The sequence below is a fragment of the Vulpes vulpes genome, chromosome 2, assembly GCF_048418805.1.
Source record: "Vulpes vulpes isolate BD-2025 chromosome 2, VulVul3, whole genome shotgun sequence".
In the NCBI taxonomy this organism is placed as follows: Eukaryota; Metazoa; Chordata; class Mammalia; order Carnivora; family Canidae; genus Vulpes; species Vulpes vulpes.
Window position 1 is genome coordinate 9566519 of NC_132781.1, and position 23091 is coordinate 9589609.

Below are 23091 nucleotides of genomic sequence, written 5' to 3' on the forward strand. Positions count from 1 at the left end.
AACAATTTAATTATCTTGGTAATTCATCACCCATGCACCTGCCCCCCGCCCCCCAGAATGCTGTACCCAGTGATATAAACAATAACAGCTACATTGAATTAACTTAAGTTCCAGATGAGGTAAGTCTGAAAAAGAAGCAAATATTTAAAATGGTAGTAGTGATTGAGGAGGAGGAGTGTAGGAATTATCTAGTAGCTTCTTTAGATGGGTGCTCTTTTTTTTCCAAAAGGCTGCCCTCGATTTGATGGGAATTGAGCATATGCTTATGAATAAATTTTCTTTTGCTCTTTTACTTTCCTTTGTTTTCATTTGTGGCAGAAAGGATAGTCTGGGCTGGCTTCATCTTTCAGCTCTGTCCCACTCAACACCACAGCTGTTGGAGTTCTTGCTAGAAATGATACCAAGATTTTTTTTTTTCTCTAGGATGTTATGTTTGTCTCTCTGGAATTAGAGATCTTGTGTATTCATACATGTCCTTCCCAAACTTAAGACACTATGTTTGGATTGTATTTGGGTGGATATGGGCATATTTTTCCTTCAGCGTGGTTCTGTAGGAGCTGAGTCCTTGCTGTAGCTATCTGCTTTGTGACTACAGAAAATCCCAGACTTATGATAATTCAGTTTTACCATGATGCAAAAATGATACAGATTCAGTAGAAACCGTACTTTGAATTTGGAATTTGGATCTGTTTCTGGTGCTTGCTTTGGCAGCACATACACTAAAATTGGACCCATACAGAGAAGATTAGTGTGGCCCCTGCTCATGGATCTGGATCTGTTTCTGGGATAGTGAAATGCACTATAATCCTGTCTCCTGATGCTGGGCATCACCAGCCACACCCAGTCACCCCAGTAATCACGAGGGTATACAGCCAGTGCACGGACAACCATTCTGTTTGTCACTCGCAGTCCAGCGCTCAATCAATTACATGAGATCCTCAACATTTTGTTATGAAATAGGTTTTGTGTTAGATGATTTTGTCCATCTGTAGGCTAATGTAAGTATTCAGAGCATGTTTAAGGTAGACGAGTCTCTGATGTTGAGTAGGTTACGCGTATTAAGCTCATTTTGGACTCACAGTATTTTCAGCTTTGATGGGCTTATTGGCACGTGATCCCTTTGTAAGTCAGTGAAGGTGGGCATTTATAAACTTGTGCAACTTGAAAGCTGCTGTTTCCTAATTTCCTTGTTTTCCACTCACATGACAGGTGCTTTTTAGTCCTCAAAACCTAAGGGGCACTGCACAGACACAGATCTTTCTTCCTTGTTTCTGCAGAAGTCAAATCATACAGAATGCTATAGTAGCCTGGGAGAAATGAAACATATTCCTTAGTTGGTAACATGTTTTGACACCTACACAGTGAGAATAGAAAGAGAAACACACCAAAGAAGAGGTGTACCTGTGAATGATTTCCTCAGAATGCTTTGCTAGAGAGGTTCTGAAGATGTACAATTCTAGGTTCCAGGGAGGGTTGCTGTGTTTTTATGCCATTTTTCACCCTGAGTACATACTGATAAGCTCTCATAGATCCTGCTTGCTGCTAAGCTTCATGGTTTGGGGCTTTAAGAAAAAAAAGAAAAGTTAATAGAGAAGTGTTTTATGTCACTTCTTCCATAGATCATTGAATAAATAAATATAAACTGTAATACTTTCCTTCCAGGAGCCAAAGAAAGGCCCTTATATTTTGGAAAAGCCATATTAACAGTCACGTGTCTGTGGAGACTGAAGTATTCTTTTGAATGGTCGAAGCAGATAAAAATTTCATTGCAGGAGGAATCTTCAAAGACATCCTACATTCTATCCTATTATCCAATCCATGTTCAACATATAAAGAGATCTGGCAAAAAAAAAAAAAAAAAAGAAAAAGAAAGAAAGAAAGAAAGAAAGAAGAAAAAAAGGAAAGATAGGAGGGAAAGGAAAGAAGGAAAGGGAAGGAAAGGAAAGGAAAGGAAAGGAAAGGAAAGGAAAGGAAAGGAAAGGAAAGGAAAGGAAAGGAAAAGAAAGGAAAAGAAAGGAAAAGAAAGGAAAGGAAAGGAGGAAAAAGAAAGAGAGAAAGGAAGAAAGAAAGAAGAAAAAAGGAAAGATAGGAGGGAAAGGAAAGAAGGAAAGGGAAGGAAGGGAAAGGAAAGGGAAGGAAAGGAAAGGAAAGGAAAGGGAAGGAAAGGAAAGGAAAGGAAAGGAAAGGAAAGGAAAGGAGGAAAGGAAGAAAAAGAAAGAGAGAAAGGAAGAAAGAATAAAGAAAGAAAGAAAGAAAGAAAGAAAAGAAAAGAAAAGAAAAGAAAAGAAAAAAGAAAAGAAAAAGAAAAGAAAAGAAAAGAAAAGAAAAGTGAGGAGAGGAGAGGAGAAGAGAGGAGAGGAAAGGAAAGGAAAGGAAAGGAAAGGAAAGGAAAGGAAAGGAAAGGAAAGGAAAGGAAAGGAAAACGGAGAACGAAAACCAAAACACCACCACAACCCACCTCTCCTCTTTCTTCAGGACCAACTGCAGCCAAAACATGTCTGCACTGAGGAAAATATCTGCTGCCTCCAGGAGTTTTGATACAATCAAGGCCAGTGAGATGTGCCAGACCCTTTCCCTTTTCCCCAGATGGTGGAGTTTGCTACTTTCACATTTGGCTTTTAATGGACAACCGAGGAAGCCTGCCAGTAAAGCAGCAGAGCAAGCTAAGAAAACAAACAAACAAAAGCAATCACGCCCTAGACATGGAGACCAATGACAGGTATGATTGATCAGGTGTCCAGCTGGAAGCTGTCACCACCAAGTTGAGAGAAACAGGCAGAGCTTGGCGTGTTTCACGGGCCAAAGATTATCATGGGGTATTAGGTAGGTAGCATTCTTCAGCAAACAAAGAAATTGAAAGGATGGAGTTTGCTTTGCCTGAGCCCCACGCCTCACCGAGATGCTTACCACATGACTCTCCTTGTATAAGGGATACTTGAAACTAAACATATTATATTTCCTTTTGGAAACCCTTGTTAGACAAAACCATACCACACACCACCATATTCTTCTTTTGTCTGCGTGTTTGTTTTCAAACTAAATACTTTTTCATGTTAAACTAAATGTACATTTTGACATATGATAACTCTAGCAGTGTACAATCCATTGGGAGGCATACTGGAATCCAAAGACTTATGTTTTAATTACGGCCTAATTTCCTTGTTGCTTAAATGAGGAAAATAGAAATCCTGTCAACTCTACAGTATTGTCTTTAGAATCAGCTACAATAATACCAAATTTCCTTGATTGTAACGTGCCATGGATTATTATAATAAGGCTCGTAGAAAGCTTTTGACGAAAGAACACATTTAGCATGTTAAGTAAGCATATTGCTTTTTAAGATTCATCCAATGATTTGAGAAGTATTAAAATGTAAATAGAAGGTACACGTTGCAATCAAGGAAATGAGATATATGTGAAAACATTTTATAAGCCACAAAGTGCTGGGAACATGTAAGTATAGCTAACAATTAGGTCATAATGAAAACATGTTAATAATACGGAATCATTAATATCTTGCTTGTTATAAAGGTAGTAACTTGAAGGATGCAAAGTCTCCACATACTCAAATTGAACTTGAATTTGCATATACTAAAAAAGAAAATAGTGAAAAAGAAATCCCTGACAAATTTCAGTTCATCTGAACATGAGAAAGCATCAATTTAACAAATATCTCCTAAAAATTTCAATCTGATTTCAATTTCACCAAAACTTACACACACATTTTGTGAATAAATTATAGAATTTATGCTGTCATATTCATTCCCTTCCTCTGGCAAGCACACAGTTTGTATTTCTGAGCGCAGTATTTGTTTTCAAATACTCAGTATCAAAAGAGGGTCATTCAATGATTCTATATGATTGACCATGATGTTGGTTGTTATCTTGACAGAATTGTATATTTTTTGCTTTTTAATTGTGGATTCAGCAAATTGTCTCCCCAAATTTGTATGAATTAGGATTCACACAAATGATGTAAATTCTTTAATAAACCTCAGAGAGACTTGTCAAAGTTTTGTGCTGTTAGCCATGTTTCCAAGAATCAAAAAATGACACTGATATTGGACAACTGTTCATTTTAACTGTTACTCCATAGCTTTAAAAATAAAATGGGTTTCTTATCAGTAGCTTGAGAATCAGCACAGGCTTTCTGTAATACTTAACACACCCTAGCAAGTAGACAGCATGGGTTTGGAGGAGGAAACCCTAGATAAGTATTTCCTTAAGTATCTCTCCAGGGTAAGAAGCAGGCTGAAAAATGCTTGTTTTATCTTAAGTCTTGTCTCTGTCATTTTATGGGATATAAGGAAATTATTGGAAGTGAAAGATGAAGAAACAGTTCATCAATATCTTTTCTGTGTGACCAAATTCTGGTCTCTTGCCAAAATATTTTGGTCAAATATTGGTAAATGGGAGGCTATGGGTATATACAAAAACTATTTCCATAGATCGGTGGTTTCCAAACTTGGCTCCTCCCCAGAATCACCTGAGATTGATAAAATCTATCCAGAGTTTCTGGTCTACCCTGGGAGATTCAGAGCAGTAGGTCTGGGTGGGTCCCAGGAAAATGTGTTTTTAAAGTTTCTCAGGTGATTCTAATTAGAACTGGAGACTGCTGCCATACAATTCAAATGAACTTTCTAGACTCATTAATAATGTAACAATATGGAAAAATGTTATTTCTTTAGCAGGAGATTTTTTTTTTTTACTCTTTTATGTTACAAGAATATTTGATAAACCACTTGGCAGGGGTGGAATAAACGCACAAGGGAAATGTTTAAGGAACAAAAGATGGTCCTTGGCTACCTTCCAAGCTTTCGTCTTGCCAAATGGGGTACGTAAAAATGAGGGTATGAGATGAATTATTATGGAGGAAAAAGGAGAATTTTAAAGGTTTTATCCAGGAGGAAAATAGAAGTAAAGGCAAAGTGTTCTTAGTTAAGCTAATTCAGCAGCTGGTACCTAAATATTTACTAAACTTAGTAACTATTGGTGTTTTTACTATTATTTCCTCTAACGTTGTACATATATGGATAACCGAAGTCAGTAAAAAACTAGTGTCTAAAGATCTAGTTTGGAAGTTACCATTGGCACTTACATTAGTTAAAACTATAGTCTTCAAGGGGATCAGACCTAACGATGAGCAAAACCCAATGACCCTCATACCCAGTGACCATTGACCCTGCACATGTGAGGCAAAAAATGAATAAAACAGAAGCATTTCCTCTAGGTAATTTGTTGGAACAATCAAATGTCTTTCTCAATTTGAAGTTGAATCACAACTACCCAGTGTATCCCAAAACAATAATGAATCTTTGAAAATGGCAGAAGACATTTTACAAGGAGTGATTTCATACTTGATTGTCTTCAGGAAGCTAGAGTTAATGGTAGTTTAATAATGATCACTTAAATGTCAAAGGATAGAACAACTGACCCCCTTCTGATAATGCTAATTTCCTTTATTCCTTCTCCCTGCAACTGAAAGGTACTTTATTTTTAACTATTTAATTATATTTGGAAAATAAGTTCTATACATCAGTTTTTAAACCTCCAATTTATAAACTGCTAACTAGAGCTTAGGTTCTGATGACTATAAACTAGTATATTGAAAATACAATCCTCATGGAACAAAGAATAATATAGATTTTCGCACTTTTACTGACCATTTATCAAGGCTCAGAGGTTCTTTTGGGGGAAGAGGATGCTACCAAAATGGATCATCTTGTGACTCTTGTCATTCACATACTTCAGATTCTTGGAAATACGATTATGGTGTGTTATTTATACACTGTGTGAGTGAACAGAACCTTTGTTTTTAAGACAAAGCAGGGAGCGAAATTATTGTCAAAATAGTGTTTTCTAAGGTGTATTTATTTTTATTTTTAATGGAACAAAATTATTCCCAGATGTGCAATGTTCTCACTATGCCCATTACTTTTTAATGAATCTTACAATAAGATGATTAATTCTATACACTTGGAGGCTTTTGGTGAATGTTGTCAATTAAGCAATTACGTTAATCCACTTCTGCTTATTTTTTTGGAAGCCCAGTGATGAAGGTAATTTTTCCCCCTTTGGAATAATCTCTCTAGAATTATTAGGCACGTGTGAAATGAGTTTTACACACATTTCCAAGGACTACATGTGTTATGATTAACCAATTTTAATCTGCAAACCACAATCAACCTGTTTTATTCCAACTGATAAAGTTCATGACATCACTTGGTTTCATTTTTCAGCCTCGGCATTGACATCATTCATTGGCATTAAAATATTATCATAATATTTGGTTCTGGACTAAATTAAATAAAAACACAATAGGAAATGAGCAACTCTTTGACTTAGATAGCAGAGCATGCACAGTTTTTGTTTCTAAAAATGATGAAGGGCTTACAGAAAATAATACAAATAAAGATTCCAGAGTGTGTAGTATAAAATGTTAGAAGAAGGCTATGGTTTAGAGTGAGGAGGTCTGTTTGGGTGCTAATTGGGGGCCTGTGTGGATTTACGGAACAACCAAGATGTTCTGAAAGGAAACAGTATGGAGGTTCCTCAAAAAGTTAAAAATAGAAATACCATATGACCCAGTAATTCCACCTCTGGGTTTTATACCTGAAGAAAACAAAAACGCTAATTCGAAAAGATATATGCACCCTTATGTTTATTGCAGCATTTTTTGCAATAGCCAAGATATGGAAGCGACCTAAGTGTCCATGGGTAGATGGATGGATAAAGATGTGGTATATATATTTTTATAGCTATTGTATATACACACATATATATGTGTTTCCATATATATACTTACATACATCAATATATAAGTTTTTTTTTAAGTTTTTTTTATTCAGAAGAGACACACAGAGAGAGGCAGAGACATAGGCAGAGGAAAAAGCAGGCTCCCCACAGAGAGCCTGATGTGGGACTTGATCCTAGGACCCCAGGATAATGACTCAAGTTGAAGGCAGATGCTCGCTCAACCACTGAGCCACCCAGGAGCCCCCACAAATGTATGTATATATATAATATGAATGAAATCTTAATAATATAATATATAATATGTTATTATATAATATATAATATATAATAAATATACTATATAATAATATATATTATATATATAAATGAAATCTTGCAACAACATGGGTGGGTCTAGAGGGTATAATGCTAAGTGAAATAAGTAGGCAGAAACAAATACCACATGATTCCACTTATACATGGAATCTAAAAACAAAACAAACAAACAAAACCAGAAACAGACTCATTAATAAAGAGAACAAACTGGTGGTTGCCAGATGGGAGGGAGGGGGTAAGGGGATAGGCGAAATAGGTGACGGAGACTAAGAGGTACATACTTCCCATTACAAAATCAATAAGTCATAGGAATGAAAAGTACAGCATAGGGAATATAATCAATAATATGGTAATAACTTTGTATGGTGGCGGATGGCAACTGTACCACGTATCACGGCGAGCAGTACGTAATGTATATAATTTTCGAATCACTATGTTGTACATCTGAAACTAAAACTTCAGTTTACAAAAAGATGTTCTGATAGGATATCTGGATAAGATCAGCAAAAGGAGAGGTCTCTGCCTTAAGTAGAGAGTCACCAGAACACTTGGGTGATAAGAAATCACTTAATAATGGAGATAAATGACCTCAACATTTCTGGAAAAGCCTACATGTCGGCACTTGCAACCACAGAGAATTGTAGAGTCATAGAGGTAAGACAGGTGACTGGATTATTTGATGCTTATTTACCCACCAAGGATGTGAAGAGTTGATTTCTTTATGTACCTTATTATATTGGGCCGAATCATATGAAAGAGCCAAAATTTGATCATTTTTCGATGAACTGATATGGCAATTTGTATGGTTTAAAATAGCAAGTATACATAGTAAACCTGTAAGGTGGACTCAGTGCCTTCCTACTTGATTCCTCATATTTCATTGCCACTGTTACTATTACAGGAGCAAATGTATTCACCTTTGACAATTCCTAGATTTTTCTTTCTCCTTCTGATGACAGAGAACTGTCTAGATTGCTGTTTCATTTTGAGAAGTTTTTGGAATTAGGTGGGAGAGAGCCAGGAAGGAAACGAGAGGATGGAAATAGCAAAGTACCTCATGTGTAAAGGTTAGAAATTTTATTTCAGTGAAATGGAAGAGAAAAGTGGGGTCACAGCCATAGTGTGGAAGGGAATCGGGCTATTGAAGCAGGGATACATCTGATGCATCTTCAATTCTCCTGAGGATATGCCCATTTCTTCAGCTTAAAAAACAGAAGTGAGGGATGCGAATTGTGCTGGCTTCAAAGAATGCACTTATTAAATTTGAAAGGAGTTAAGCTATACATGCGTGGAATTATTTCCCCTCTGTCATATAATTTAAAATAATGCAAAATTAAATTTTCATTGCTTTATTTATAGTATATGCCTATGCCACTGTATGACTCATACATTCACAAAATACATATCGCAATGGAGGGCTTAAAACTCAAAATCATGTATGGTCCTAATTATGGGTGATTTAGGGGATTGTCATGAAAAATTTATATATTTTGAAATTACTTTTGGTTGCTTAGACTGAGTCCTTCTAACTGTGACACTGCTTTGGGACAAAGCTCCATGGGGGTATGCATGGCTTTACAGATGTTCTATTTTCCCTACTGGAATATATTAAACTTATTCAGTCATTATGTTCCTCCCATAATATCTTCTTAATTGTTCTACATCTATCAGGCTTCTAAAATCTACCTTGCTTAATCATAATCATATAGGAATTCATGTAGCCATAGTGATTCCCTTAGATATTATTCATATATGTATGTTTTTTTCTTATTCTTCAATATGGCTTTTTAAATTTATTTATCTATCTAAGTATCTATCTAACAATTTATTTCTACTTATGAAACTGTCATGCTATGTTTGTGGGCAATAACAGCATGCTTATATATGGGAAGGAAAAGGGAGCTAATTTTAACTTGAAATGTAGACCAAACAAAGACGATACAACCGGGCTCCAGCCATGAGCCTTCCAATCCTTTGGCTGGTTTCATGAATGATAGATACTAAATATATTTAAACTTCGTTTTTTAACACACCCTTGTGCAGCCAAACCCAAAGCAAAATAACCAACATTTCATACCTGCACAGTGTTGCCTCATTCTCTAGATTATATTTAGGCGTGTGTACGTGTAACTATGTGCATGTGCGCACATGTTTGTGCATGTATATACACTACATATTTCACTTCTTAAGTAAAGGCTTTGGGTTTTCTATTTCACATTAAATTCTCAAGTTTGTTTCCTACTTGCAATTTTAATACCATCTCCCTTGGATGAACACTGATGTTCTCTAATTTGAGAATAATAAAAATATTAATGTAATAAACAAAGGGAGGGAGTCAGTTACAGAGATGCTGCGGGAGTGGACTGTGGGCACCTGGCGGGCATCGAATCACCATGTACCTGGATGTTTAAGGCCTCCTGTATAGCAGATGCTCTCTCGTGGGTGTTAACATGAAATACAAAAACAGTTAAACTTTTTGCTCTCTCCCGTTGGTCTTTCCATTTGCCTTTTCCCCAGATTTTCTTGTCCCCAGGCGTATTAGTTTCTCAGGGCCACTGTAACAAATCACCACCAACTGGAGGTCTTAAAACTGGAGAAATTTATTCTCACACAGTTCCAGAGGCCAGAGGTCTAAAATCGAGGTGTTGGCAGACTTGGCTTCTTTGGAAGGCTGTGTGGGAGGAACTGTTCCAGACCTTTCTCCTGGCTCCTGGTGGCTGCTGTCAAGGCTTGGTTTCCTTGGCCTGTAGATGCATCACCCCAATCTCTGACACTGTTGTCTGTGGCTTCTTCCCTCTGTGTCTCTGTGTCATCTCAGAGGCTTATTCCTTCTGTGTATCCATGTGTCTTCTCCTCTTTTTATAAGGACTCTTCATCATTAGAAAAGGGCCTACCCTCATCCAGGATGACCTCAGTTAGCTAATTATATCTACAAAGACCCTATTTCCAAATAAAGTCACATGTTGCGGGTATGGGTGGACATGAATTTAGAGGGAATCCAGTGTATTAATTATTTACTACTTCTCTTTCCAAACTCATGATTAACCAGTTATGGTTAACCACCAGCTATGTGTTAGGTGACTATTTTTTTTCTCTCTCTCTCTCTCTCTCGTGAAGTGGATGGCCAGGTTCATTGCCTGAAGTTCTACCACTGGTTCCTCTCATTGGTGCCTTACAGGGCCTTTCTCCGGGAGGGCTAAGGTGTGGCCACTGTATTTTTGTCATGTAATCTCATCCTGAGCTGACATGCTTGTGAACGATGTACAGCCTTTGTTCCTCTGGTCCAGGGAACATTCCAATCCTTGCATGTCCACTCCAGTCAATACAACGCCAGTGAGTGGATCAATACAATTCTAAAGGAAATCCAGAGAACTCAGTTCTCTTCAAACTCTGTTATAAAACAACTTCAGAGAGTTAACGTAGTTGGGAAGCAAGATTGAAAGTATTTACTTTTACCCATCCCGTGTTAATTGGAATTGTTTCTGAGCTTTCTGCCTGAGAAGGATGAAAAAGAATATAGTTTGCCAAATGAAAGGCTGCAGCATGTACCTGAGTCCATTTTAATCTGCTCGAGCGTAGACATAAAACAAGCTATTACAACTGGAGCTGTTATTTGGTTAAGTAATTGGCATTTCGTTGTCACCCCTGAGGGGCTGTCTGATGTTTTTAGACCTCTTTTGGTCATCAAAAGTAGTGCCAATATCTCTCCTCTTCCTTCTTGAGATGCAGAATTGTGTTGGACCTGCCATCTTGGGCAAGTTTCCCACTTGGCGTCCCCCACGGTAATACATCTTCCTATCCATGCCCCCAAACCAATGTAGATAATTTGTCAAATATCAAGGATGCCTATTTAATTTATCCCTTTGGGAGCTGTGACCTGGTATCAGGCAGGTCCGCGGATATTTGGGACTCACTGTGAGGTGGACCTCTGTGAGAATTCCACGGGAGGCCACAATGAAGCTTCAGGTTACTGAGTGTTCACGTCATCTTAGACCCTTTGTCCAAAAATCTCTGAAACCCTTGAAATGTCTGATAATACAGTTGACATAGTGTTGTAGTGTCCCTCATGAGAGCTCAGGTTCTTTTACTGTTGATGGATTCTGGATCCACAAAGTGACTCAGGTCCTAAAACTTGGCCAAATATTTCACTACTATGGCAGACTGCAGTTTCCTGGTCATCCATCCATCCTTTACTTTTTATTGCAAAGTCTGAACAATACTTTTTTTGGTTCCCCATCTTCATATTCTTACTGGAGATAGAGACTTCCATCTGTACAACCCTCTGTAGAACAAGCTCCCTAGATATCACTTTCACTTTGTTCTCATTATAGTAATTGCACCCATCTTGTCTCTGGTCTTGTCTCTAATTTAATGACCTTCCACCCCTATTATTTTGACATTCGACCAGTCCCATTTCCATCAACAGCCAAATTCTGTAACAATATCTCCTTTAATCAGAGGACATCCACCTCTCTACAAAGGACAGTCATAATTTTCTCAAATAATGTTGATGCTCCTATGTCTATGGAAAACTCAATGTGTTTCCTCTACTTTCACGCTACAACTCCCTTCTGACTCCAGATGTGTGGGCTTGCCACCCATTGAGCACTTTTCTAACACTAGTCAGGTACACTAAATTCAATTCTACCCTGACTCTATCTCCTTGGAGTTATTGTTAGATCCCAGCAGTTAAGGGCTCCAGTCCTACAGGACTGCCCAGCTCCCCACTTCAGATTACTGTCCGAGTTGATACTATTTTTATCTGCTTTTAATTTCTGTTTTCTCCACATTTTTTTATTATTTATTTATTCATGAGAAAGAGAGAAAGAGACAAACACAAAGGCAGAGGGAGAAGCAGGCTCCATGCAGGGAGCCCGGTCTGGGACTCGACCCCGAGGTCTCCAGGATCACACCCTGGGCTGAAGGCAGTGCTAAACCACTGAGCCCCCCCAGGCTGCCCCTGTTTTCTCCACATTTATATGGTTGTGCACCATGGACTTTTAGGTTAGTGTTTTACCTACGTAAGTCAATATTGTTTGATGATCTGCTTCCCCGCTCTTGTTTCATTGTTGCTCACTGGACTTGGTAAATGTAGGGGTTAGCTCCATGGTGATTATTTTATTTAATTCACTAGGAGTAATATTTTAGCTTTTTGTCTGTATTCTTAGGAAGGAAAGGTGAATGCCTAGGAGAATTAGAAAGAGAATAGTATTCCCTTCCTGAACACAATTCAAAGGGCTTTGCTGAATCACTAAAGTAATCTTAGAACCTGTGAAAACCCCACTGGACATCTGAAGGTGTTGAAGGGATAGGAAAGGAGTAATGGATTTGAAAGCTTTCTTCCCATCTGGTGATTCCCCCAATGACCGTCCTAAAAGAGGACCAAGAGGAGAGAAGGCTCAAGTAATATTATGAGAGTCGTGTTTTCCACCTATGCTCAGGAAACCATTGAGACAAAAGGCACAGAGCAGCGGCCACATGGCTGGGAGGCTTTTAAAAACATGCTACTTCCTCTGTTGTTTCCTTACAAAATTAGTGCCCATCTCTCAATGTGTTTTTGTAAGGAAATAGTTAAAGATACAGTTTTAAAAAATATTGACCTGTCACTTTAAAAAAAAAAAAACATATTTTAAAAGTCCATTCTGATGAAATTATTTCGAGTCTCTGTATCTTTCATGAGAAAAAAATGTCAGTCTGGACCATAAAGAGGAGATTAGTTTACACCCTTGTAGAGGGAAATATTGAAGAAAGCCTTGGCCAGCTTATGCATGATTAGGAGATTTTTATATCATGTGGTTATGAGGTTCAAGGTCACTTTAAGTCAAACTATTCTTTCCTATACCAGTCTTCATCTATTTTTTTTAAAGTGCATTCCTTACTTTCAGTTTCTTATCTCTGATCATCTCTTTCCTTTTCTTAACCGTTAATTTTTGTTAAGTGGTGACACAGTAAATGCTGAGAATATTGAAAAACAATATAATTTGCATCACACGTTTATTGATTAGGATCTCTCCTTATTGGGGCACTTAGGTGGCTCAATGGGTTAAACATCTGACTCTTGTTTTTGACTCAGGTTATGATCTTGGGGTCATGAGATTGAGCCCCATGTTGGGCTCTATGCCCAGTGGGGAGTCTGCTTGGGATTCTCTCTCTCCCTCTCCCTCTGCCTCTGTCAATCCCCGCTCTCTCTTTCTGGGGAAAAAAGAAAACTCACATTTTTTTTAAAGATAGGATCTCTCATTCTTTCTGTAATTTAGCAAATCTCTACAAACATGTATGTCTTAGCTAGAAACTATTATAGAATACAATTATATAGGAAAGTGTCTTTCCTCAATAATGTCACCACATTTAAGATAAAGATCCCATTAAAGGTTTGGTGGTCAGTGAGAATATTGCTATTATATACAATACCCCTTCATGCAGTTTTAGACAGGAAAAATATAAGTCTACATATTTCATTCAAAGATAAGATTTTACATTAAGTTGAAAAAACTAAAAGTTTCACATTATCTACGCTTCTTTCCATCTTAGTGCTGATCTCAAAGAATAGTAAAAACTTAAGGATTCCTATCATACAGGGGATTTTTGTTTGGTTGCTTTACTTCTCAAAAAACTAGCTTTCATTACCAAAATGTATTTTGATCCATCATTTTAGGAAATACTCATAAAATGAATTTTCTCTAGTTTTGTGTATGTTTATTTTTGTCTTCAGATGAGAAACCTGGAGTCTTTCAAATGGTGCTTCCTTACATGTAATTTTTCATTTCATTTTTTCCTTCTCTGGCTGCTGTCACATTTCCCCCCCTGGCTTATAGTTTTTAGCAGTTTGATTATGATGTGTCTGGGAGTGGATTTTTTTTCTTTTTTTAGTTCATCCTATTTGAGATTCACTGAGCCTCGATACTGAAAATTTACATATTTTACAAAATTCGCAACATTTTCAGCCATTATTTCTTCAACTATTTTTCTGTACCACCCTCTTTTGTCTTTATTTTTGAAACTCTAATGGCAGGAATATTAGACTTTGAAAATTGTCTTGCAGGTACGTGAAGCTCTATTGATTATTTTTTTTTCAAATTTTTTTTTCAGAATGAGTAATTTCTATTGATCTATTTTCACTGACTCCACTGTCATCTCATTTTGTTATTGATTTTTTAAAACTTTAGTTATTCTTTTAAAAAATAATAACTTTATTTTTAGGTTCTGAATGTTTCATTTGGTTCTTTTTCGTATATCTTATTTCTCTAAGACGTTCTATCTTTCATTCATTTCAAGAGCATTTTATCTTACTTCCTGGAGCCTAATTATGATAGTTACTTTAAATTAGTCTGATCATTCCACATTAGTGTTATCTACTTCTTCCCCTACAAGTTGTTGAGATTTTCTTGATTTTTCATAATTGCATCCAAGTAATTGTGGGTTGTATCCTTAACATTTTAATATTACTCTATGAGATTCTGGGTCTTTTTTAAATCCTCTGGATTGTTTTAGCAATCATCTCAGTTTGGCTCATAACACAGTAATAACCTATCTTTTAATATCCATTCAGTTTTTAAAACCCGTATAGTAGTTTTCAGATGTTTTCCACATGTGTACTGACTCTTTATTAGTATTGTCCTACAGTTACCTTCTTTCATGCTTTTTAATTTCTTTCTTTGTTTTCCTTCATATTAGATACTATCTACGGGCTCATCCTCAGGTTCATAATCTCTTTACTCTGTCATCTTTATTCTGCCATTGAGCCCATACAGTGAATATTTTATTTTGACCATTTTGTTGGACCTGTTGCACCAAATAGTTTGAATATGACAATCAGAATGGAAAAGAAACAGTACTCAATTTTAGAGACTCACATCCTCAGTGACGTGTGGGAGTCCAAATGTCCGAGTCAGCTAAGATGTCCCATCGAAGGTAAAAGAAAAACGGTGACAGTGTTATGACCTAGCCCACAAAAAGGAGGTATAGTACAGGGTGGATCATTTCGGAATGGGCAGGGGGAACACGCATGGCACCTGAGTGTGCTCCTGCGATCTCTTCACCTGATCCATCCCCAAATGCTACCTTTGATCTGCTTGCTGGGATCACTCAGTACCTAGACAGGATGCAGAGAATCACAGGAGTTAGTTAAACAGAGGAAGTAAAGGACTGAAAATCAGATATTGAGGAACTCCCAGGACATGAAGATAGCATGAAGAAGTCGCGGCAACGTCACCACCGGTGACACCACCCCATGACTAGTGAACATTGGAAGTAATCACACTCCTAAGCCTGAGGAGTGCACTTGGCAGACATGAGGAAGGGTCACTGCTCAGCTGGTCCTGACAGTCTCTGAGCTCATATCTGCAAGCTGGTGGCATTGAGGATTGGACCCTTGGGCAGGGGGCGATGGATGGCTAATGACAGGTGGCACACTGGGGCTGGTCTACAAGCACAGGGAAGCAGGACTGGCTTTCACAGCTGCTGTCAGAATGAAGCACCATGGCACAGGAGCAAGACAACAGGAAATGTGACAGGAAGCCCAGGTGACAGAGCCAGGGACCCCATCAGCCTCCCAAAGCCCAGTTCACCTTCACCATCACTGGCCACACGGCGCTGAAGAGCAGGCATGTGGATGGTAGACTCCTGGCCCCACATCATGCAACCAATCCAAAAAGAGCAGATTTGAAGCTGAAAGGTTATAGTGGAATAAATGGCACACTCTGTAATGACCGTTCAGTGGCTTCCAGCTTATGGGCGAATACTCAGCTTTGGAAATATTACGTGTACCCTGTTGGCAATACAGGTTTGAAATGAATGCGCCTTAAGTACCTTAAGTAAATAAAGATAGACAATAAATCAGAAAAAAAAAGTAGTGAATTTGGCCTGTTTTTAATGCCATTTACCTCTTACTGTATTAGGTTGTTGAACTCAGCGTAGCAGTATGCTTGGAACTTATTTTGCTGAACACCATTGTAATTTCCTAGGGAAGGATATGCTCCCAGGAGCTGGAGCATGTCTGTCCCATTGCCTCATGTGTCCCCTCGCATGGTGCTACATGGCCCAATGGTGCTCAGGCAAGGCCTTAACGTGCTGAACATGAATTTTAAAGTGATGGTGGCACAAATTGCATGTTTGTATCCCCCTAAAATTCATACATTGAAACTCATCCTCATTGTCATGGTATGTGGGGTGGACACTTAGGGGGGTGGTTAGGTCATGAATCTCATGAATGAGATGGTAACCTTATGAAAGAGCTTCCAGAGAAATCCCTTCCAATATGAGGGCTCCGTGAAATAAAGGTCATCTATGAACTAGGAAGCAGGCCCTCGCCAGGCATAGAATCTGCAGGCACCGTGATGGTGGACTCCCAGCCTCCAGAATGGGAGGAAATAAATTTCTGTTGTTTATAAGCCACATGGTTTATGACAATTTATTATAGCAGCCCACATGAACTAGGATGGAAGTTTCGCCTATTCATGAGATAAAGGATGCTTTGTTTGACTCCCATATCAACAAATAAACATTAAGAAAGAAGGGAGGAAATATGACCTCGTTCTGGACCTACCTTACTTGGAGAGCACCTGTTAGCACAAGTCCACCTCTCTGGTAAGACACATAAGAAAATGTAAGTTGTGAATACTTTTATTTATCCATTCGTTTCCCTAATATTTCACTTGTTTGTCATCTACGTATCTTCAACCTTGACCATCAGAATGAGTTTGGCTTTATCATCTAGTGACATCTCTTTTACCTCATTTCTAAATTATTATCCTTTTCTTTGTGTGTATTCTTCTGTATGTACAACAGGTCTTGTTTTCAGGAGTCCCAAATGCCACATGTTTCCTTCAAACTCTGGGGGTAGTTAAATATCTATCTAAATCAGTCTTGGTAATTATTCCTAAAAGTCTAATGCACCAAGTTAGGACTTGGTTGCTGTGCCTTGTGTCTTTCATTCTCTAAACACAGGATGGGTGTTCCATCTCTGAGAGCTGCTCCATCCCCACTGGCTTGTCCTCAACCTTCCAGTCTCTGCACAGAGGTCACGTTTTATGATAGACCTCTCAGAACCTCCTTAAGTTGGCCACCGCCAGTTACTTTTGATTTTTATCATCACCTCAGTCTCTTATGTTAACTGTGACATTAAGAAACAATTCTGATCACTTGTCACTTGTTGACTTTTGGTCTTCCCTCACAGAAATGCAGCAAGCTCCATAACACAACTACCTTGCTTGTGTTCTTTCATCAGTGTAGCCTCACAAAATAAAGTTGGATGCATGAAAAGCACTCAATACCTGTTTTCTGGGTGAAATTTAGTGTAACATACTCTGCGGTGGAAAGCACCTGTCTTTGCTCAGCGAAGGTGTTTGTTAGGCAGAAACCCTCTCTGATTCTTTCTCTCCCCGGACTTCTCTGTAACCACATTGTTCCCGAAGATTTGTAACTGACACCAGCCCACCTCTTCTTAATTCTGGTTCTTGTTCTGTGTTGGGGACGAAGATGAGATGTGGGCAGGCTGAGTATAGAGGGGTTTTAGTCGGATCTTTTCTGGGTTGTTTCTTTGTAGGTGAAGAGTTATGCATTGTAGGAATCCCAGGAGGTGTCTCCTGTGGGTGTGATCCTCTCCCCTAGCTAAGCACCCTGTCTTCTCTATTTTTCTATTCTATTGGTTTCATCTTTGTGTATCTGAAAGGGGAGATAGGCCTATATGTTGAGGTTATTCCCCTACAACTCATCTGGTGGGTGCACACTAGGTGTTCAATTGTTGCTTGCAAAATTCAAGTGAACAGAAATCCCCAATTCTTACTTGAAACTTGCCCCAGACCTTTTCATTAGCACCTGCTTGTTGAATGTTTTGTAGAGGAAGTTTTTCAAAATATTCGAAGTCAGCATAAAAATATCAAACTAAATTTTAGCACTAAATCTTGAGCTATGTGTTCTTTCAGGATTAAGCATCAGAAAGAATCGTGGTGATAATTAAATCTCCTACTTGTAAAATCTGTAAATTAAAAAAAATTAGTTGCTTAATTCATTAAGATTTTATTTTTTTTAAAAAAGATTTTATTTACTTATTCATGAGAGACACAGAGAGGGAGAGGCAGGGACAGAGGTAGAGGCAGAGGGCGAAGTAGGCTCCATGCAGAGAGCCCAATGTGGGACTCGATTCTGGAACCCCGGGATCACACCCTGAGCTGAAGGCAGACGCTCAACCTCTGAGCCACCCAGGTGTCCCTGTTCAGATTTTCAATTGTGTGGTCATATATTTTTTTTGGAGAAGGAGCAAAGTGGTGGTGGGATAAGAAACCAACAAGTAAAATAGTAGCCATTCTTTTCTATATCTTCCTCTACTACTCTCAAATCTGAAACCAATTAACAGCTTCTCATTGTTCAGAAAGGATTTATTTGTCAGCATTTCAGTTATATACAATAACCTATATATTCTTATGAAACAGCATGTAGTATTCTTATTCCTGTGATGCATGCACCTGAATTAGTACTATAACCCTTGTCTATGAAAACGAAAAGCGTAGTCTCTATTAAAGTATAAGAGTATAACTCTGTGCGTGCACACACACGCAGACATACCTATTATTGCTAAGATCAAGTTAGTTCTTAGGTAAATCTATATTTAACTTTTCCAGCAGGTCTCCACTATAATAAAATTGTCAAGCCATTTTTCCTTAACAATTACTGACTCCAGCTATAAATCCCTAAACTGGTCAATAACCTATAACCCAGCACCTCTCGAAATGGAATGTGGGATATTTATGTTCCCCCTGAGACCAGCTTGTATATAAAGTCCCAAACAGCAGTGTGCGCTGACCAGGACCACCTTTCTTGAGCAATAACACGAGCACAATGGTACTGGCTTCTTCCTTTCTGTCCTCCCTGCCCCCATCCATACTGTCAGAGACCACTTTTCTTTGGAAGGCTTGAATCACGCCCAACTTAACATATTAGGTGCTAGCTTAGCACACACAGCACTAAACCACACGACAGCTCATTAACCTTTAGACTATAAAAAAGAAGAAAAAAAAAACTTGCAAAAATGTCAGCTTAACTTTCCATTTCAATAACAGGGTCTAGGGTTAACAGAGAAGAAAAATACAAAACCTTAGATTGTGTGGTCATTATTGGGAATCGCTCATTTCATAATTATTTGTTTAAAGTCAGAAAGGAAAACATGCTAAGAAAACTAGCTTCCAATTGTATATTTTATCTCAAATTCATTGTGTCGTGTTTTTCAGAGATATGTCAGACAGACCCATACAGTGCGCGAGGGTAAGTAATTCTTTTACAATACACGGAAACGTTTTCCCAAAGAAATTAAGTTCTCCTAAGACTTTTTTCCCAGTGTGTTCTCCTGGAATTTAACAAATATTTGTTAGGTCTTAGGCATAGCTCTGGAACATTGGAGCTGTGGCAGAGAGTAAACCAGATTCAGGATGTAGTTTCCATGGAGCTTGTACGCATTTCAGTATTTTCCATTGTTCTCTGCTCTACCCTAATACGCATGTGTGTCTCTTCTTCTAGGATGAAGGTCAATCTCACAAAGGCCAAAGTCCTAGAATGAGTGATTCCCATTGGGGTGTGTCTGACATACAACTCTTCTAAAATGAAAGCAAAGTTTTGTGTATTACAAATTCAACCATTTATGTCACCCAAGAAACACAAAGATAAGCAGCTAAGATTCAAGTCTCCAATTACCTCTTCTTACCTGTTCTCTCATGCGCCATCACAGCCTGGAGGAGACACGTCTTCCAACAGAATGAGCGTGTCAGTTCCTCAGTTCCAAAAAGTCATCGGGAAACGATGGCATCATCCCACTGACTTACATCAGGGTGACACACGTTATGGTCCCAAGACCATCCCCTCCGGGTGGTCTGACTCCTGCTAGGGCTTCTTCACCTCCTCTGATGTCATGAGAAAACAGCCACTCTGAGATACTGCTCAGGTATTGTACAGTGTGCAACCTGTTCAAACCCAGAGTCTGGACATTTAGAGAAGGAGCTGAGTTTAGGATTCCTGTCCCAAGTTCCTGCTCTGCTTTCCCTGGGGCACCTTTTAAAATAACCACGTGGAGTTGGGTCTGTGAAAAGTTAGTGGCCTCTGCCCAACTACCTTATCAGTTACCAGTGATGCCACCCTGCTCTTGGTCTGGTCTCCTGCTCCCTTGTGACCTGGCATGGGGAACCCTGGCTCACTGCCCTCTCCACTGCCAGCCCCCCATGTCGGGAATCTGTATGACAAATCCTGTCACTTTGCTTCATTCGTATGGGTGTCTTAAAACTGTTCCTTCCATGCAAATGGCCCTGGGGTTTTCATTTCCTCAAACTGGAGCTTGGATGCTGAGAAAGCTACCTGGCCACCCGCATGAGTGGCTTGTGCCTCCCTCAGCATGTATCATCCGGATATTCTTCATTTGATACGGCAGCTGTACCTCTCATCCCAACACACCTGAAGCCCCCACAATGATGAAAATAGTTTTTGTCGCTAACTTCAGATGGTTGCAAAAAATAAGTGAGGTGATGCGAGAATTATTCAAATACTTATCAGTGCCACATTTGTCGGGAAATGATACGGCAAAAGATCAAGATTTCTAGGGAGAAATGTCAATCTGGTTTGTGGAGAAGGATAAAACAAGACAACTCCCCAAACTCCAAAACGCACCCATATTTGTTGTGTGCTTCCTTGACCACTCAAAGTCTGGTAAGCATAAAATCTTGTACATAGAGTTTTCTTCCAGGATAAAGAAAAGTGCAGGTCCTTTAGAAAATTTACTACTCTCTGGGGATATTTTTTTGGTAATTGAGAGACAAAAAAAATATATAACTTGTATATATAGAATATCCTTGGAAGGGAAGTTAAAATAGGATGATTATACCAGTTCTTCTGATAAGAAGTCGTGTATTAGATGCTATCTTATTTGAAACTCAATGGAATTTTTCTTATAACTTTATACATTTTTACTAAATTACACGGGGAAAAATAAGTACTTTGAAATATCCAAGTGGATCCTAAAAGGACAAATGATGAATGTGTGTTCATATACATAAGAAATAAAAAAAAAATGGCCAGTTGCCAACTATTTGCTAATAGCTGTCTAAGCTTTCAGATTGCCTTTGAAATAAATATATCCAAAAGGGGACTATTTTGTTTTAAAAACAACTTAAAACTTTGGTAAGAAAATATTAAAATCCCCAAGGAAAATCAAACAAGAGATCAAGGAAAAAGATATACAGAGCAAATTTTGTCTCATTTAACAATAATGGTAAATGGCATTAATAATGATGTGACACTCTACCCTCATTAAGGTGGCAAATTAAAAACGTAAATTCCAACCGAGCAAGGTTATACTTATGTGGTATGTTCTTATGTTATTCGAAGAGCGTAACTTGGTAGAGCCTTTTGGAAAGTAATTTGCCAATAAGTAGTAAGGATAACAATAATGATTACTGTGATTTGAACTTTCTGGGGATGTTTTCTGATGAAATAATCTAAAAGAAAAAAAAAAGTCATACCCATGAAGGCATTGATTACGACATTCCTCTGAAACAAATGAGACTCTGGTTTGCACAGGTAGGGGGCCACTAAGGTAAGGTGATGTAATTAAAGTACAGTGCAGTGTTTTTACTCAATGAATTTTTCTGTGAGCACTAATGGAATGATAATTAAAAGCTTTAGTCACATGGAGATGCATGCATAATTTAAACGAAAAAGCAGAGGGGATCCCTGGGTGGCTCAGTGGTTTGGCGCCTGCCTTTGGCCCAGGGCGTGATCCTGGAGTCCCGGGATTGAGTCCCATGTCAGGCTCCCTGCATGGAGCCTGCTTCTCCCTCCTCCTGTGTCTCTGCTTCTCTCTCTCTCTCTCTCAATGTCTATCATAAATAAATAAATCTTAAAAAAAGAAAGAAAGAAAAAGCAGAATGAAAACTAAACATACACTATGAATTAAGTAATATTATACAGGTGTGTGGGGCTCTGAGTGTGTGCCTATCTGTTGTCCTCGCTCACACACACCCACACACATCACACTGCACACTGTGATTGAAGCAACACTGAATCTGATTGCATAGTATGTATTCTCACATTTATATGAGGATAAGATATGATAAATTTTTAAATATAGCAATTATATTAGGGTCACTAGTTTAATTTCTACTTTCTTCCTTCAAACAATCATTTTGTTTTTATAGTATTCCACATACTTATGTGCTGCTTGGAAGCATATTCACATCCCCAGCTCAAGCGCAGAGGCCCTGATAATTCTAAGAATTCACGATAAGAGGTATGATGTTTTCAATTTTTCCTGCATTTAATTGGCTTGGGCATGGGCAAAAAAAAAAAAAGGCTTTAGAGTTTTAGGGCACTTCTGTGATAAAATTTCTTAATTTAAAAATGACACCTATAAACAGGATCTGTGTATTGGTGGTGGTGCCTAGCCAGATGAGGTAGGTGGCTGAAAAACAGACAAACAAAAACCTCAAAAGACTGTGACTTAGAAACATAGCACTGTTATCTCCTTTCCATAGCATGGCTTATGTTCACATCCCATTGCCCAGAACCTGGTCACTTAGTCATCCTCAGTTGCAAAGGTTAGGAAATGAGGTTGCTAGGTGGAGTCCATCCCTTCTGTGCTAAGAGGACATGCATACTAGAGGTAAAACCATTAGCTTCCTCCACCATCTCCCTTAACTCCTGGAAGTTGTCATGTCAGCTGTAATGCTTAGAGTGGTTGGGATTACCTAGCATCTCTCCTAAGCCTAAAGGAACTAGTTTTAGGATGAAGCCAGAAACCGGAAGACTGAGCAGTAGAACATGAGTCCTTGGAGACATTACTGGGCTTTGGATGCCTGAAATACTGGGGGATTGACGTTCCCATTTTCATTTTAGTTATAGAAGATATTTCCTGTTTTCTAAAAGTCAGGTTAGGTTGGAGTTTCTTAACTGATTCAAACATAGACTGTTTGTTTGTTGCAAGAAAGTGATGCAACCTTACAAAATTGGTTCTCGATTTTGTCTAAAGTTCTTTGGACCATTTTT

General features: G+C 38.5%; 1 non-coding gene across 1 annotated transcript; it reads left to right on the forward strand.

The window, feature by feature from the left end:
* The first annotated feature begins 695 nt into the window (after nucleotides 1-695).
* On the forward strand, nucleotides 696-803 carry LOC112912941 (U6 spliceosomal RNA). Its single transcript, XR_003233605.1, has one exon. It is a non-coding gene; the product is annotated as a U6 spliceosomal RNA (small nuclear RNA).
* Nucleotides 804-23091: the final 22288 nt, after the last annotated feature.